General features: G+C 39.1%; 1 protein-coding gene across 6 annotated transcripts in view; it reads left to right on the top strand.

The window, feature by feature from the left end:
- The window catches only part of dlgap4b (discs, large (Drosophila) homolog-associated protein 4b), a 707,978-nt gene that overhangs the window by 633,976 nt on the left and 56,736 nt on the right, over nucleotides 1-17,266 (top strand). For 5 of the 6 annotated variants that reach the window (XM_036211831.1, XM_024270790.2, XM_024270791.2 and 2 more), the window contains exon 3: nucleotides 13,860-13,906. The gene's annotated coding sequence lies outside the window, so the exon portion shown is untranslated. Of the gene's footprint in view, nucleotides 1-13,519; nucleotides 13,907-17,266 lie in introns of those variants that run through there. The other variant, XM_036211830.1, reaches the window with a different exon arrangement.

Below are 17,266 nucleotides of genomic sequence, written 5' to 3'. Positions count from 1 at the left end.
TTTGTATCCAAAATGATGAAGAAAACATGTTAATCTATCTATTTTTTTTATTATAATTCCTGCAAGATAGGGTTAAACTGGAATTTTGGTTGGATAAAACCTGTCCTGGAGTTTTATCCCTGATTCTTGGCAGACCCATCCTGTAACTGCACTTCACCTGAACCCTTTCCACTCATCTGACAGACAGACAGACAGACAGTTGTCTTTCTGCCAAAACAAGCAATTTGTAAATAGTGCTGTTTGTAGTCTAACAACAAAAATCAATCCAGTTTGACTGCAAGGATGTCCACATTGAGCACTGGCAGCAGTTTAAAGCAATCCCTGATTAAACATTTCTGAAGTAAATAACTACACAAAGCTGCACAAACACACAAACTTCTGCATCTGAAGTCATAAAACTGAGATTCAAACGATTGGATCTTACTTAAACAGTAGTAAAGAGCAGTCATTATTTCATCTTTATGTCCCTTAGATCCAGAACATTTTCAGGCCGAGTGCCTGTTTCCGTCCTCACCCACTGTTCCGTCCGTCCATCTGTTAGCTGAGGCGAAGATGCTGGTCATCTGTGTCTGAGCGCATCCCTGCGATCTTGTCTGTGTATGACTCTGACTCAAAACAGCGTTTTGCTTGTGGTACTCTATTTTCATCTTTTCCCCTCGAGCGGTGGCTGAGGCCACAGACGGGCAGACAGACAGAGTGACAGGTGCTGCCTTCCCTGGGTTCCTGGCCCTTTCGCGGCGTGTGCATATACGTGCCCGCGTCGCCTCGCAGGTGCGCGTCCCTGGATGAATGTGCCGGTGTGTGTGTACGTGTTTGTGTGTTGTATCCACACACACATGTAGTTCTTTTTTTTCCCTCTTGAGCCAAATCCTACAAAGTTCACATGCTGCTTTCACAGTCAGCCTGCGTTTTAGCAGCAGCCCTCACTTATACCGTCTGCCACCAGCTAGAACATCCACAGAATCCTCATCTCACCGGCAGAACTGAAGGAAACCTAACGCAGCTTCTGTCTGTGCATCCACACAAGCAGTGAACATCTGAAGGTGTTTTCACACTGAAATCCTGCACTTCTAATGAGCAAGGATGCTGAAGATGTCACTTTTTCATATGTTTTGCCTTTTGTTGACCAGTCAGTCCTGGAAGTTACACCAAGGCACACAAGAAAATCTGGTCGATTTTCACAATATAACCAATTTTTCACAATAAAATACCAGTATTGACAGATTTTTGTATCTAAAAAGACTGTAGAGATGAAAATATAGTATCCCCCCACCCCCATATTCGCGGGGGTTAAGAACCGGAGACCACCGCAAATTTGCAGAAACTGTGAATACGGATAACCCCGTCTCTATCTTAAGCCCCACCCCCTGTGGTCGAAGAATGTCTGTGATCGATCCATATTCATCAAAAACCCTTCTGATCATGTTTGTAAACATTTATTAAAGACCATTGGAGTATTGCTCAACTTAAAGAGTTTTTTTTATCCAAAACAACGGACTGCAAACTTTTCACGAGGACTCTCACTCACTCTCTGTGCCTTAAAAAAAGCGCGTGCCTTCTACTGCATCAGTTAAGTGCAAGAGAGCATCTCTATTGGCTGGTTTAATCCATCATAAACACCTGCTCTGGAATTATCAGGATATTTCTGAGCTGCTTCTGAGTCAGCTGATGCCATTTCTCCATGCAGGCTCAGTGTGTGTGTGTGTGTGTGTGGCAGACAGGCTGGCGTATTCTTCAACTCCTTCCCCTCCTGGGAAATTCCTGCAGCACCATCAGAAGCAAAAGTTTCATACAAGCATCTTGAGTTATCAGAGTTTTTGTAAAAAACCGGAAGAATCACATGACTGAAAAAACACAGATCATAGTGGGCCGACTACAGAGCGGGAGTGTGGTTTTGGGTGTCTAAAACACAAAATTAATGAAAGAGAAGAAGAGAGCAGATAGGCTTCAAGTCAAAATGGACGTTGTCAAAATAATTGTAGAAGCTCTAAGTAACCACAGCTGAGCAGAATTGTCTGTGTGAACTGGAGGTAAAACGAATTCTGCGTACATTCTGCTTTGTGCCGTTTCCGTTTGTGAACCCGGAATTTTAGACAGTTTTTGTAAATTACATAAATCCTACAGTTGCATTTCTGGTGGTAACGGAACATACACAAAGTTTACTTTAAGGTTATTCTATGAAAAGGCAAAGACAAGTTCATGTCTGGTTCTAATGAGGCACTCCTCTAAAACCAATCCATTTCTTTGAGATCTTTTGAAGCCAAACTCATCAAAGTTGGAGAATCCACATGAATGCTGAAAGTCTGATACTTTACTTCTTCTTGTATTTGATTTGCTGTCTGTGTTTCTCTGGCTCTCCTTCTGCGTTTTTGAATTCAGTGGCCGTGGAGGAAGTTCAAAGAGCAAACAAAAAACAAAGACATGTCTGAAGTCTCTGTGCTTTTGCTCTTGACTCTTTTTTCATAAAAACCTACCGCTGTGATACTGTATATGGAGAAAAGAGAGTTAGGGAAAGCAAGGAAAAAAAAGCAAAACTGAAATAAAAAAACACAAAGAATGTCCTTGATTGTGCTGTTTATATATATTTTTATTGTACAGAATTATACTGACTGAAAAACATCTAGTCTCTTTCTAATTAGGTTTGTCTACTACCAAAATTAATAAAAATATTCAGCAGCTTTGCCCAATTTTTTTTATTTTTATTAAAATAAAGAACTGTTTAATGACATAAAGTTCTATCTCTTTCTGTAACGTATTCAGTAGTTAAGGAACTAGTTTGTATCGCGGAGCAACACACCAGGTTTAAGGTGACGCGCAGGGTTGTAAACAGGCAGAGTGAAAATTAAACTGAGTTGAAGTACACGAAAACGTCTGCGTCTGGTTCCTCAACAATGCATGGTGTCAGAAGTTAACCATGGCAAAGTTCCCACCGCCTAATAATTGTCAGGAACGACTGAAGAATTGTTCTGAACTGTAAAGCGCCTGAAACAAAAATGTAATCAAAGTGATTTCAAAACAACTTCAAACAAAGCTGCAAGTGGCGATCCATGGCTGTCTGACACCCCCCCTTTAGACCCGCCCTCACTGCTTAAGGGCGGGTCTAACAGCTACCCTGGTCGGAACTGCATGTGACAAATTCCTGAAAAACTGATTGAAATCCCTCGCAGGAGTTTAAATTTATAGCTGATACAATTTTTTTTTTTTTTTTTAAAATACAAGATGATGGTCTCTCTTGTAGACTTGGGCTATGCCAGAATTCCTTCACTACTCACCACTATATAGTTCTGTCTGAATCTACAATTCTAAAATCGAGTGACATAGAAATTTCCCAGAAGTCTTTGCAAAAAACTAGTGTGTTTCGATGCTCATTACATAAGCAAATATAGCCACAATGCATTGCAGCTGAACAATTGTTACTGAAAATTTGCTTAAATTACATTTTTAACAAATGATCCACATTTTCCTCATCAGAACACATTTGATTTATAAATAGATGTTGTAAAATGTTCGTATTGATTGAATCCGTCATAAAAAAAAAGTGGTGAGCATGGTGTCTGAATTGCTTTTAAAATCCAGTTCACTAGATAATCCTGCACTATATAGTTTTTAAGTAGTTAGGAAGTAGGGAGGGAATTCTGACTTAGATTCAGGTTTTGGTTGTGTGTGGTAAATTATATGAAGATCACTGTCATTAGTGGATAATGAAATATTGTTTTGAGTCCCATGAGATTTTTGCCCCATTTATATTTTTTAAATGGTTTCTCCCACTGTGATGTCATCATTTTTTGGGCGGAGTCATTCACTGTCAAAAATGTATTTTCACCCAATTTTACTTTTTTTAGTTTGTTGCAAGTTAAATTTTTGCAGAGTAAGAAGAATTACAAATATAATCTGATCCTTGCAGACCAGGATTGCTGCCGGACAGAATAAAGCAAGTCAATCAAACTTTTTATTGACATGCCTCAGAATGTACGATTTCAAATGTTGTCAATAAAACATTCTTTTGTTTGTTAAATATAAGTTTCAATGAATGTCAAAATCAGCTTTTATTATCATCTTTGTGCTAAACAGCTGAAAAAAACTGCTGTTCTTAAGCTAAATATGCTCCTCAGCTTCAAAACTGTCACCAAATTGTCTATATTTCACTACGTATAGCCAAACAGATTTAAAAGTTTCCTTTTTCAAATGAACAGTAATGTGTTCAAAGTGTTTACCCAGTTTTGTTCTGTCTCGCTCACACTTTTATTTTGGTCAAAGTCACATTTAATCCAGTTTCCAGAGTGGCTGCCAGCCCGTGTGTCATTAGCATAATTACGGCGTCCAGAGATTTGCTGTTTCTCTGCCTCCACTCTGGGCTTCATCTTCAGTCTGAGTGAAGAGGTCCCCCGTCTGCTCACAGCCTGCTAACTACAAACTGTATAAATAGCAGAAGTTCTGCTTCCCTCTTTGGAGACAAAAGGCTGCGTCCTCTGTTGGCGTTTTGCTCCGGCCTCCTTCTTCTTCAGCTCGGCTTCATGTCATGAATGTCTCCAGCGAGACAAAGCTGTAGTGAGGATCCACGCCTTTCAAAATGTTTGCTTCTTGAGATGATTGGCACAGTCACACCACTTTCACACCTGTTTCAGTTTCACTTACCTGCCCCTCAGTGTTTTTCAGATGGTGTCAGTTCTTTTTATCCTCCTCAAATGTAATTGTTTTTGTAAACTTTAGGTTCATTTGAACTTTTGAAGTTCCTGCCAAAACCAAGATGTGTCCCTGAGTGACCCCGTCCACTCTGGTGTTCCAAAAAGGAAGTGGCTCCAAGAAGCTAAAATCCCATAGACTTCTGTAGAAAAATAAACAGTTATAACTCAGTAATTATATTTGTCAGAGTAATCATTGTTGCTTCTTGTTAATTCTAACTTTTTTCATTGTATTTTTTCTTCATCAGAATTTATTCAAGTTATAAACCAACCAATCACATGCCTCAGTAAAAGCATGTGGTGCCCACTGGCCCCGCCTCAAACATTTGATTGACAGATTCTCCTTTCAGTGGAAGGGGTGTGGACTTCCAACAAGCTTGCTCCTGATTGGCAACAGTAGTTGCTATAGAAACGTTGACTCAGACCGACTCGGGCCAATCACTGTCGACTGGCTCCAACATGGCGCCGTCCGTATCACAGAACAATGGCGACTGAATTGGCTTCATTTCACTGGAGACAGAAGTAAAGCATTTTCTATGGGTGACCTCATAACCGCCCTGTCCATCTCTTTGTAGATTTATTTAAGCATCTTCTAGACCTGAGTTTAAAATATCTATTATTTAAGTCAATATTTAATGTGAAATATCAATCAAATTCATAGCCTGTTTACATTTCCATTAAACCTTTAATACCTGCTGATGTAAATTTGCATCAAACCACTTCAGCTCCCAAATTGTCTTATGGTGTATTCAGACTGGACACATTTGGTCTGCTTAAAGTGAACCAGGAACCACTCTCTGAGCCATCTGTCCAGGTCGTCTTGGACTGAATGTTGGCTCACTCTGAGATTCCTCAGTCTGAATGCAAAGCGGTTGGAGAGCGGAATAACTGAACCAGAATGGCCACCGTAGGCGGTCATTAGCGGATGGTAGCAGCAATGCAATAGCAGCTCCTTTAAGTGTGGTTGGATGAATTCAGGCTCATGGAAACAACTTTTAACGTAATACACATTGCTTCTTACTGTTATCCCGACAATCTTTATGTTATAAACACATTAGCGTACCTAGTAGCCATAGCGTCCTCAGTAACCGTCTTGCTGCATACCTCAGCTGTACCAACGTAGCAGTAAAAAAGTGTTGAACCTGATCTTTTTTTATTTGACCCACCGCAGTAACTATTGGCCATTGAGTGAAGAGATCCTTAGTCACATGGTTTTGTTTACAAGCTTTGGTCCAGAACAGAAATCTCTGGTAGACCCCAGTCTGAATACAGACCAAAGGCAAGGTTTAGGACTTGATCCGGACCAAATTAAGCGGACTCTGTCAGGAACGAATCCATTTTTAAAGTCTGAATTGAAAACAAAAATGAGTGATTTTTATTTTTCATAGCTAAAGAATAAATTCAGACATCAAAGGGTTAAAGCAATTCCCCTTTTTTATTATTTTAGTTTAAAAAAAAATATTGATTCACTGTTTTTTATCTCAACAAAAAATAGATTTTTGATAAAAGTAAATCCATCCATCCATCCATCTTCTTGACCGCTTCTTCCCTTTCGGGGTCGCGGGGGTGCCGGAGCCTATCCCGGCTACTGATGGGCGAAGGCGGGGTACACCCTGGACAGGTCTCCAGTCTGTCTCAGGGCCTCAATCACACCCATTCACTCTCACATTCACTCCTAGGGGCAATTTAGAGTCACCAATTAACCTATGAAGCATGTTTTTGGACGGTGGGAGGAAGCCGGAGTCCCCGGTGAGATAAAAGTGTAATGATAAATGAATATGTTTTTGCATACTCTACTGTAAATTGGAGTCATATTGAAGAGATTCAGAGTTTTAACAGCATAACTTTATGATGTCACTTCATTTCAAGCATCTCTTATGAGCTTTAAAAGCGTCTCTGTGCTCCAGCATTTCATCACTCCTGTCACTGCATTTCATGAGAGAACTGCAGAAACTTTTTTCCCTTGGAAATGTAACAGAGCTCTTGTACAGGAGGAGATCCAGGAGAAGTAAATGTTTTCTTTGATATACAAATGAAAGCCTGAGCTCCCTCTGCAAAGCAAGAATTCAATAGATTCTTTACAGTTTTAGGAAAAGAATGTAAGAAGTAAATAAAAGCTATAAGAGAGGTGATCTGAGGATGCATCTTTCCACTGAAAACTTTACAATAAAATGCAAAATGTGCTTTAAAAGCGTATCCCACACAAATCTAAAAGCTCTTTTTTAATCTAATTGAATGTTAATGACATTTTGATCATTTTGAGAGGTGAAATGCATTATAGATACAAATATTTCAGATTTTTTGGGGTCAATAAAGGAACACCAGCAGCTGTGATCCCTCATGTGCTATAATGAAAGGTTCTAACCACAGAAAGTGTCAGTAAAGTTGCAGGAAAGGCACAATAGCAGCTTCAGAAATCAATAAACTTTAACATGGCAGAGTCAGACCAGAAACAAACTTCCACTGTAACAATAGGACATTGATTCTAGTGAGCGTTTTTCTGCCATCTGAAAGCTTGTCTCTTCATATTCCACCTCTGTGCATTGACCTGTAACGAGAAATCCAAGGGAACCTCTAAAAAAATCCATGCTGCAGCTGCGTGCTGCACTCTGGTGACACTCGACACAAACAGATCTGTGAGATAAACCGTTACGGAAAGGACCAGCGCTCATTTTAGATTTCCATTTCTGCAAAAGGCTTCATCTATTGATTGTGTTTAACACTAAATACATCATGCCTGATGGATATTTTACTTGCAAACCCAGGGGCAGTCTGCTGCCTCCTGGTGTTCCTGTTATTGCCTCAATTCAGTACAAGGAATCATTTATCAAATAAGAAACAAATTTCATTTGCTAGTTTTTATTTTATTTAAATTGGCACTCAGGTTGGTTGATTAAATGCATTTATTTTCACCGCTTGAAAGGCGAAGAAATGCCTGTGATTTAAATCAATGAACACATTTTAATGAAATCATATTTGGGCTCAGGTGTTGCAGAGAGAGTGGAACAGCTTAAAGCAGCTTCTTTATTTGACAAAACAGAATTCTTTATAATGAAGACACAATTTCTTCAAAAACATCAAACAATGACATGTAGTTTTACTAGAAAATGTAAAAGTTGTGTCCTCTTTGAACTTGTGAAGTTCTATTACAGTTCTAATAAAATAAAGTGTTACATTTACCACGATTGATTTGATAAACTCTGAAGGATTCTTCTGTTTAATAGGGAGAATCTGGTTTGTTCCATTTACTCCGTCATTTAAGGATTTTTTAATGTTTTTTTAGAGAATTCAATCTGAATAGTTTTATTGAAGCATGTGAGAAAAACTCATGTCCAGAAAGAAGCAGCTCCATATAAATCAGAGCTAAACCTGTCAGGAGGAAGTGTGCTTGAAGACAGCTAACTGTACACTGACAGCTGATATATTTATGCTCGATTATTCTCACTTTGATTGACATGTTTTGGGATTGTGTGTGATTATGAGTCTCAGTCTTGTGCAAAAATGATAAAAAAAAGTTGTTCTTTAGATATATTTTCCTTAACTAGTCACATAGCAACAGAAAACATTCAGAGTAAAAATGATGTCATTCCAAGTGGTTGTGGATCCAAATGCAGCAAAAGCAGAACTGCATCATCTCAAGTTCAAAAATGGGTCAAAGTCTAACTATTAACTCAAAGACAAAAGTACAAAAGGAAGATGCTAAATGGTGAGAATGTAAGATCTGTTGGGAGGAATGGACTTAAGCTCACAGATAAAACTAAAATAGTGTCTTAGACAGGACAGAAGTTCTAAAGGTGCATTCATACTGAGCGCGATTTTCGTGGTGGTCAGTTTCATTGTTAAGTCAATGGTACGGCGCTCTCTGAGGCGAATTGAAGTCCCGTGGCGTGAAGGTCTGCCAGCAGCTCGATGTGGGCGACGAGGCGCGAATCATATCTGAAGTTTGACAGGGCGCTGCGTCACATCTGACGTTTTCAGTGATCTCCTCTGATTCACGTCTATGTGAAAAAATCCTCATGTATAGTAAGTCCCGCTGTGTGCTTTAAAGTGGGTGCCGCCCGGACCTCGCTGTACCTCGCCGTAGAAGGAGTCCTCACTGAGGCCTCTCCCGTCTGCATGACCATCTGGACCGGCACGAGTGTTGACCGGGCTGCACTGTTCTCGGCCGGATCAGACCATGTTGCACTGATCCGGGCGAGGACCGGCCCATATATAACGGGGGCTAGCGGTCTGCTGCGATGTCCGCTACCAACGATATGTTTATAAACACAGACCGAAGAGTCTAACAGTTTGTGTAAATCTCAGTCTGTGTGTAAATTTAAATAAAATCACAATCATGTATCAGCTGTACATTGTGTTTCCTATATAAAAGCCTATTTATTTATAAAAAAAAGTTTAAAATGTGGTTTATTTGTGGCACTTTGTACAAAAACATTATCACCATGACCTGGGAATTATTTTTCTGATGATCAGAACTTTTTCCTTTTTAAAATTGGAACAAAATTAAGCCTTATATGGTAATTTTAGTGTGTTTGCTAAGCCATGTTTCATTGTTTTTATTCCATTTCAATATGGCGTCGCTCTTTACGTATTTTGAACGATAGTAAAAAGCCGGCGTGCCATCTCGAGTGATGACTCTCATTGGTTACAGACACCTCAATGGACGACATGAAGATGGAATGTACCATTCTTGTGTGTGTGGTGAGCGCATCGTGAAGTATTCCTAGGGGTTGTCGTACACTGTTCTTGCGCCACACTCTAGTTTTTAGGGAGATGCCCCTCACAAACCCTACACGAATGTTGCATGCATGGGGCATACACATGATGCATTGAAATGTGTTGCCACCTAGTGGTAGGGGGTTTAGGTGGAAATCATATAATACGCTGAAGGACCTTCATAAATAATTGATTAATATTGTCCCGTCAGCATTTTAAGTTGATACAAGTATCGCCAAATCGATTTTTTTCCCTACACCCCTAACGTCCCCACAAACTACACTCTGATTATCTGATTTCGTTATTTCTAACTAACAGGCTGCATCCAAGGAGCGCACATGTAACAGCCAAAGAAGTTTATTGCACAGTCCACGGATTTGGAGGGTCAAAAAAATATATAAATCTGTAAGACATGCCTGTGTCTCACCCTGTGTCTCATACAACACGTAAAGGTGTCGCCCGCAGCATGCCCATAGAAAACATTGTCCATGAACATTTCCTCTCTTTACTGACTGGTCTATGACCTTGATATTCTGTTCGGGCCACCTCGAAACCCCAAACCCCATACAGGTTTACCCATCTGTGACTGAACTAGAGAGATAAGCCTGAACTGATGATGGTTATCCTCAGTGGGTATAAAATGAATGGAAATCACCGTTCAAACAACAATAGTTTCAGACTTTTACATGTGTATCTGTGTGTGTGTTTGTCTCAACACCATCAAAGTATCCGGAACAAGTACACTCTAATTCTCAACTATCCATCAGAAATATTCAATCTTTTTCTCAATTAAGGCCAATTTTCATCAGAGCCTTCATTGTAAGGATGAATGCAGTCCAGCGCACTTTCCTCAGTGGCTGAGAGACTTTCTTCCCGGCACTGAGCCAACATCCATAATGCATTCCCTGCATGAAGAGCGCAATCAGCAGATCCCTACAGCCTGATACCTCAATCAGTTTCCCAATCTTACTTCTAATTTATTTTGCTTTGCCCCAACAAGCCTGGCGCTGTGAAGTACAGTTTGACTGTAGTTCCTCAAATGTGAGGAGAAGTAATGAAGTTAGTCCAAACAGCTTGGCGTGAATCCCATTTTGAATTCACAACCATAAAAATGACAAAGTTCCTTTCATCTTTCTTTAATTCCAGTTTATTTGATCTTTATGTATGAATTTTAACTGTTTTCATGAAGAGAATTCATCTCCAGTGTAACTTCATCCTCATAAAAAACTAAAAAGAAGATCAGCCTTTATGCATTAATATTCATTGTTTTTGGCAGTGGGTGTCTGACTTACTTCATAATCGCTTTGATTCTGTCAAGTAAAGTCAGTCTCTGTTGACATGACTGGATTATGTGCTTTTTTTGTTATTTAGATCCCTTTGAACAACACTTTGAAGCCGATGTGAGATGACATTTAACACTGCGAAGAGGTGTGTGTTTGTGAGCTTGTGTCTTTGCAATTTTTCTTGACATTTTATAATAAAAGGTCACAGCACTTTCCAGATGGGTTTGTTAAGTTGGTCTCAAAAATCAGGGCTAGCCACAATGGCGCCAGTGTTTTCCTTCCCTTTATAAATCCTGAGAATCATTAAAAAAACACTCAGTTTGTTGTTTGTTTTGTAATATTTAGGATGGAACGTGACATTTTTGTGTAAATGTAAAAGCACTCTTACTTATAGGGCTGATTAATCTCTCATTTGCATAAAAATGTGTCCTCTTGTTTTCTGTCAAATGTTCACCATACAAACCATTTCTGCAAGAAAAAAGCTTTTTTCTGGAAAAAAATCGCAGCTCAAAAAAAGAATGGATTCAAAAGGAGGATCTGTGCATTTGGAAGGCATGATAAAACCTTCCGAAAGCTACGTACACACTGGGAATTTGACTGCATGTTCAGCCACAGTGTTCACACTAAACCAGAAGGGAGGGCCTTCTTCTTTTTCTACTGTCAGTCAGTGTATGTCCACCACCTACAGTTAGAAGAGGCTTGATGGGAAATGTCAAAGCGGATCTTTTCTTTCACAGCTCTATTCCATGAAGTACCTCGTGTCCTTTAATTCCAGACGGACACAAACCATAATTATGAATTTATTCTTCTTGATTAATTTATAAATGGTTGAATGATTAAAATCCATATGTCACCACCAATTCCGAGTCAAAGTTTGACCTGGTTTAGCTTTGGCATTCAATGGCCGAATGTTTTGTATGTAGACTCTGAAAAGGATCTTAAAAATGGGCGTGGCGACACGCGAACGCGAGAGTTTTGAACACGGAAGCTCGAAACAGGCAAATCCATGGACGTTTCTTTTGAACACGAGTTGCCGACGTGTTCGTAGCCTGACAGTTATGTTAATGATGTAGCAGTGGGTTAACAACACATTCTCACTCCCAACTTGTCATTTCTGGACGTATGGTTCAGGCTCCCTCTGCGCCTCTTTTTGGTGTTTTGAGTGTCCCCAATTTGTAGTTTTTGACATGCTGGTTGTTCCCATTAAATCAGTGGTCCCAAACCTCTGGACCGAGAACCGGTACCAATCTGAGTGCTGCTTGGTACTTTCCCACAGATGCTAATCAGGAGTCCCTAACCCTTAGTTTTTGTGCGTATCACTCTCATGTTTTTCATTCTGTCTTGTCACTTGTTTTTTCTTTTTTTTATCTTGTTCTTATGTAATTATTTTTACAGAATTTTTATGTGTTGCTGCTGGTTTATATGAATGTGCTATCAGACATGAAATTTCTCTCTGCAGAGATTAATAAAGTATCTTCTATTAATGGGAACAGCCAGCACATCAAAAAACGACAAGGTGGAGACACCCAAAACGTCAGAAAGGGACGCAGAGGGGGCCGAACCATACGTCCACACATGACGAGATGGGAGTGAGAATGTCTGGGATAAACTGGGCGACTAATTATAGCAAAACTCCATGAGCCCATTAAGTGACTTCAAAAAGCACATCTACATGTCTGTCTTGTATATACCTAAAATGTCATCCTGGACACCATGAAATGGTGCTTCATTGCTCCAAGAAAAGTTATAAACCACAAAATTCTTCATTCAGATCCATTCAATGGGCTCAGAATCCGACCAACCTGACCCTGGTCGTGAAAATCTTCACTGCTGATTAGCTGGATCAGATAATTTCAGGTTTGAACTGATTGAAGGCAGCAGCCAATAGAGAAGGGGACAGTGAGAAAACAAGCAGGGTGGGGGTTCTTTCAGAGGCTCAGGGGTCAAAATGGGGCCAAACTTTTATGCATTATGGATGTATATTTGACCCTTTTTCTCATTCACTGGTGTCCACATGCACATTTTTTCATGTGCTGGCAATAATTATTGACATTTTATATTTTAAATTGTCAAGTATTATTTGCTGTTTGTTGTGGTGATGGACAGAATGAGGTTAGACGGAAATTCTTGTGGATCAGGATGTTTGCAGATGACACTGTGGTCTGTAGAGAGAACAGAGAGGAAGTGGATGAACATCTAGAGAGGTGGAGGAATGTAAGACAGAGTATGTGTGAATGAGAGGAACTCAAGGGGACCAGTGAAGTTCCAGGAGGCAGAGATGGAGAAGGTGGAGGACTGAGTATGTCGGGTCAACAGAAAGTGATGTGTGCCGAAAGAGTCTCATCAAGAATGACAAGAAAGGTGTAGGAGCCTGTTGTGAGAGCAGCCATGTTTGTGGTTTAGAGACTGGTACAGAGACATAAGCCAGAGCTGGAGGAAGCAGATTTGGAATGGAGATTTTTTGGTATATTCATAAAAAAGAAAGTGATAATTTTGGTAAAATGGTGTTGAGATTGGAGAAACCAGGAAATGGGTCTGGAGGAAGACCAAAAGGAGGCTAACATATGTAGAGAGGGAGGAATTAAGGGAAGTTGGTTGGAATGAGGAAATACAAGCCAAAATTCAAGAGAGCTGCTGTTGCACAGGAACAGCTAAAAAGTTAATTTTTTCAGGATATCAACCTTTTCTCCATTTATCTGTCTCTTTGCATCTGTCAGGCTATAATAGAGGAGTTCATTGTTGTTTGACAGTTTGATATGTGTGTCTCTTCCGGAGCACTGCAGGTGTTATGAAAGCATTTGCTTGTGAATCAGTAGGAGACGACTGAGATATAAACCAAGGTGGAGCCTTTGTTCTTCACTCTAAGGTGTGAGACGGGAGGAAAAGTAGGGCACGAGAGAGTAAGAGAGAAAACAAGGCTGAGCCTTCGCTGGTCAGTGTCGGCAAACAACAGCCTCAGGCTCTGGCTCTCAAGCTGATTATTGTTCTCTGATTTTCCATACTGTAGGGATTCGTCTTCATCTTTTGATGAGTTTGCATGCTTTTGTTTGTACGTGTGGCTGCTTTGGTAATGCATAACAACTCTGCTGTTTATTATTGGTGACCTTAAAATGCAATGTTACTGTTTTGTTCTTTTTACAAACACATTTTTTACAGATTTTCTTGTTTTTTTTTCCAGGAATCAAACCGACTGAGATGAAAACTTCTGAGAAATGAGCTACCAATGTAAGTGTCCTGACCTCAGCAGCACAAAGCTCTATAGGTCAGAGGTCTGAAACATGAGGCTCTGGAGTCACATGCGGCTCTTTTGTCCAACCATTCAGAATTTTCGCTTTTAAAGAAATTTTTATGATAGGAATAAAAAGGATTTGTAGTTCTGGTTAATTCAAATTCAATTCAATTCAAATTTTTTCATTTAGGTTTAGATTTTTTTATCTGTCGGAGAACCGAGTAAATTGATGGAAAAAGTTATAATCTACTGACAGAGTGTTTTATCAAAATAAACATAAAGTCCCACTCCCATTATCTTCTGATCTTTTGAAAAAACATTCCCAGTGGTATTTTAATTAGGATTATGTCATTTTTCACGGTTTTGTCGTTTTATATGACACAGTTTCTGCTTAGCAGCAGGTATTTAATATGCGAATCAGACCTACGAAAAGAAGATTTATTAGAAATTAACTGTTGGCATAGAGCAGGGGTGTCATACTTTTTTTATTTTTAACAAGAACAACAAAAAACAAACAAAAAAATAAATACATAAAACTAAACTAAATAATCACAGACAAACAATCCCCGATGTAACAAAACATGTTAAGAGTTCAAAAAAGGGCTTTGAATGAAGCTAAAAGCTTATCAAGTCCAAAACTCTTCGTTCTTATTCAGTCCGTATTAAATACATAATTATCTCTATTTATACTGAGTAATATGAACACAAAACAAAATCAATTTGTTTAAAAATAACAGAAAACAACTATTTTATACATTTATATATACATCAACACACAATAAAACAATCAAAATATTTTATTATTTTCTTCATATTTATTAATTATGTCACCCTTAATGAGTGTTTTTAATTTCTGTATGTTTTGACTATTTTGACTCCTTCCCTGCAGTTATTCCATAACTGCGCCCCCTTGTGGAGTTTAGTACTCAATCGCACAAAGGACCAAAACCCAAAATACACCTCAGATTGCGGGCCGAACAAGATAAACATTTATTGAACACTCTAAAACTACAGATTTAAAACTTTAAAAACATAACTTTTTAATGCGGACTGAACCTCAAGATGCAGCCGGTACCGGTACCCTAACTCTAGCCTGGTCCGCGTCTGGTACCACGTCCAGAACCAGTACAGATCCATGGCCTGTATGTACTAGGGCTGTGGATTGTTGCCTAGGTGGCGATCCAATTCGATTCACAAATCAAGTTCAACGATTCACAAATCAAACCACGATTCTTACTTTTTAATATAATGTTTGTTTCTGTGTCTCTTTTTACTGAATGTATGAAAATTTAAATATTTGTATTAATTCACCATCATTTCTACCTTTATGAAAACAGGAGATCAGAATCTACAAAAATGATTCAAAAACAACCCACAGAGATTTAGATAGAAATAAATGCTGTTTGTCATATTATTTTATTTTATCTTTTGTCAACCTTCTTGTTGAGTTCAGCAGTAATATTAACGACATAAAAAGCTTAAAAAATTCATTCCTGTTTTTGATCATTTAACAACAAAACCTGAAAATTCTCTCCACAGTTTTTCCTGCAGCTCTTTCGGCTTTGTTTTAGTTGGTAAACCTAAAATCCTACATTAATCTGCATTTCAGAGCAAAAATACATTGTCCCATGATGATATTTTCCTACACTCTACTATATTTATAAAGATCACAAGTCAGCGATCTTGGATGTTGCGAATATTCACACTCAAATTTTCAGGAGCAAATACCTGAGCACCCGGATACTCGTTACAGCCCTAGTATCAACTGTCCGGTACCGGTTTAAAGTTAGGATACCAGTACTGGTCTGGTACTGGGACATGGACCACACCAGTGATCTAACCCTAGCCGGGTCCACGTCTGGTACCGACTGTCTGGTACTGGATTACTGTTAGAGTCAGGATACCGCAGTGGTCCCAGTACAGACCAGTACCGGTTTGCGGTCTGGAGGTTGGGGAGCCTTGATTTAATTGGATGTCGATGAGTTGGGGACACCCAAAACGTCTATTTTTGACGTGGAAGGTCCTTAACCACGCCTCAACATGTGACGAATTGGGAAAGAGAACGTGTTGGGAGATGTTACCAGCGCAAGATAACATCGAGGCATTAATAACAAAAATATAAAATGAACTGGTGGGCCAGATACAATCACTCAGCGGGCCGAATCTGGGCCTTGGCTTTGATACATGGAGTAACCCCACCCCCTCTTACCTGCCCTGTTACTGAGAGCTCTCTGTTTACGTGTTGTCTCGCTAACTCACAGCCCCAAGCTAACATTAGGTTGGCAACAAAAATGGTGAGGAATACTGGAGCAATACTGCTCTACAGTTCTCTAAATATACATAGCATTTACATGTAAATCATTTTTAAACTGGATTCTACACCAATGTTGCTTTGTTTATATGTGATAGTAATAGGAGAAAAAGGATGACGGTCCACCATAGGGATAGAAAATGTCATGTTTGGCTTTCCTTCTATCAAAACAGAGCTGTCTGCTATTAGAAATCCAACGAGGAAACCAATCCTTATTTTATTTTGGGGTGGGGACTGATGTGACTTATCCACAATAACAAACATCAGTATTGTTTAAAATTGTAGAAAATCTGCGGTTCTCTGGGAAGGTCCCGCCCACCAACGTCGCAGTGGGCGAGCCTTTTAGAATGGACAGACACGCCCCCACCTGCGTAGATTCCAGCAGAGCCGACCTGACATCCAGCTGGATCAAACTTCTCCCAAAAAAATGTTTTATTATTTTTCCCAAACACAATAATGAAAATGTATGACAAAAAAAGAAAAAGCTGGAAAAAAAACAGAATTCCAGGAAAAGTGTCAAATACATAGCAGTGAGAAATTGGTCGCCTGGAGTGACTTTAGCCTGGATCTTTCTGTATTTTCATTCAAAAACATGTTGATTAGTTTGTTGACATTTTTTTTATTGTTGTTTTTATAAAATTACACCTAAAAATGTCATTATATGTTGTATAAACAGTTTGTTAAACAATTTTAGGATTTCAACAGAAAAATTCATCAAATTTTTTCCAGATAGAATTTTCTGTTTTTGCATGATTTTGAGTCTAGTGTGTAAATACAACATGGAAACATGACTAAATAAAGATAGTGTAACATAGGAGAGGTTGTGTTGATTAAAATGATACCAAATACGCAGCAGGTAATCTATCAATTTGAACATACAGAAAATTCAGATATAGACAAAAACTGAGTTTTAGACTTTAGGTTCCGAAGGGTTAAAAATAAAATTTCTAAGTGTACAATTTTGCGTGTGATTTCATATCATGATTATCTACAGATAATAAGCAGTTGGTAAATAATGTAACAAAAATAAAAAAGACGATTAATT

The sequence above is a fragment of the Oryzias melastigma genome, linkage group LG5, assembly GCF_002922805.2.
Source record: "Oryzias melastigma strain HK-1 linkage group LG5, ASM292280v2, whole genome shotgun sequence".
Classification (NCBI taxonomy): Eukaryota; Metazoa; Chordata; class Actinopteri; order Beloniformes; family Adrianichthyidae; genus Oryzias; species Oryzias melastigma.
The sequence above is the reverse complement of the archived record's forward strand: the minus strand, read 5'-3'. Positions and strand labels throughout refer to the sequence as shown.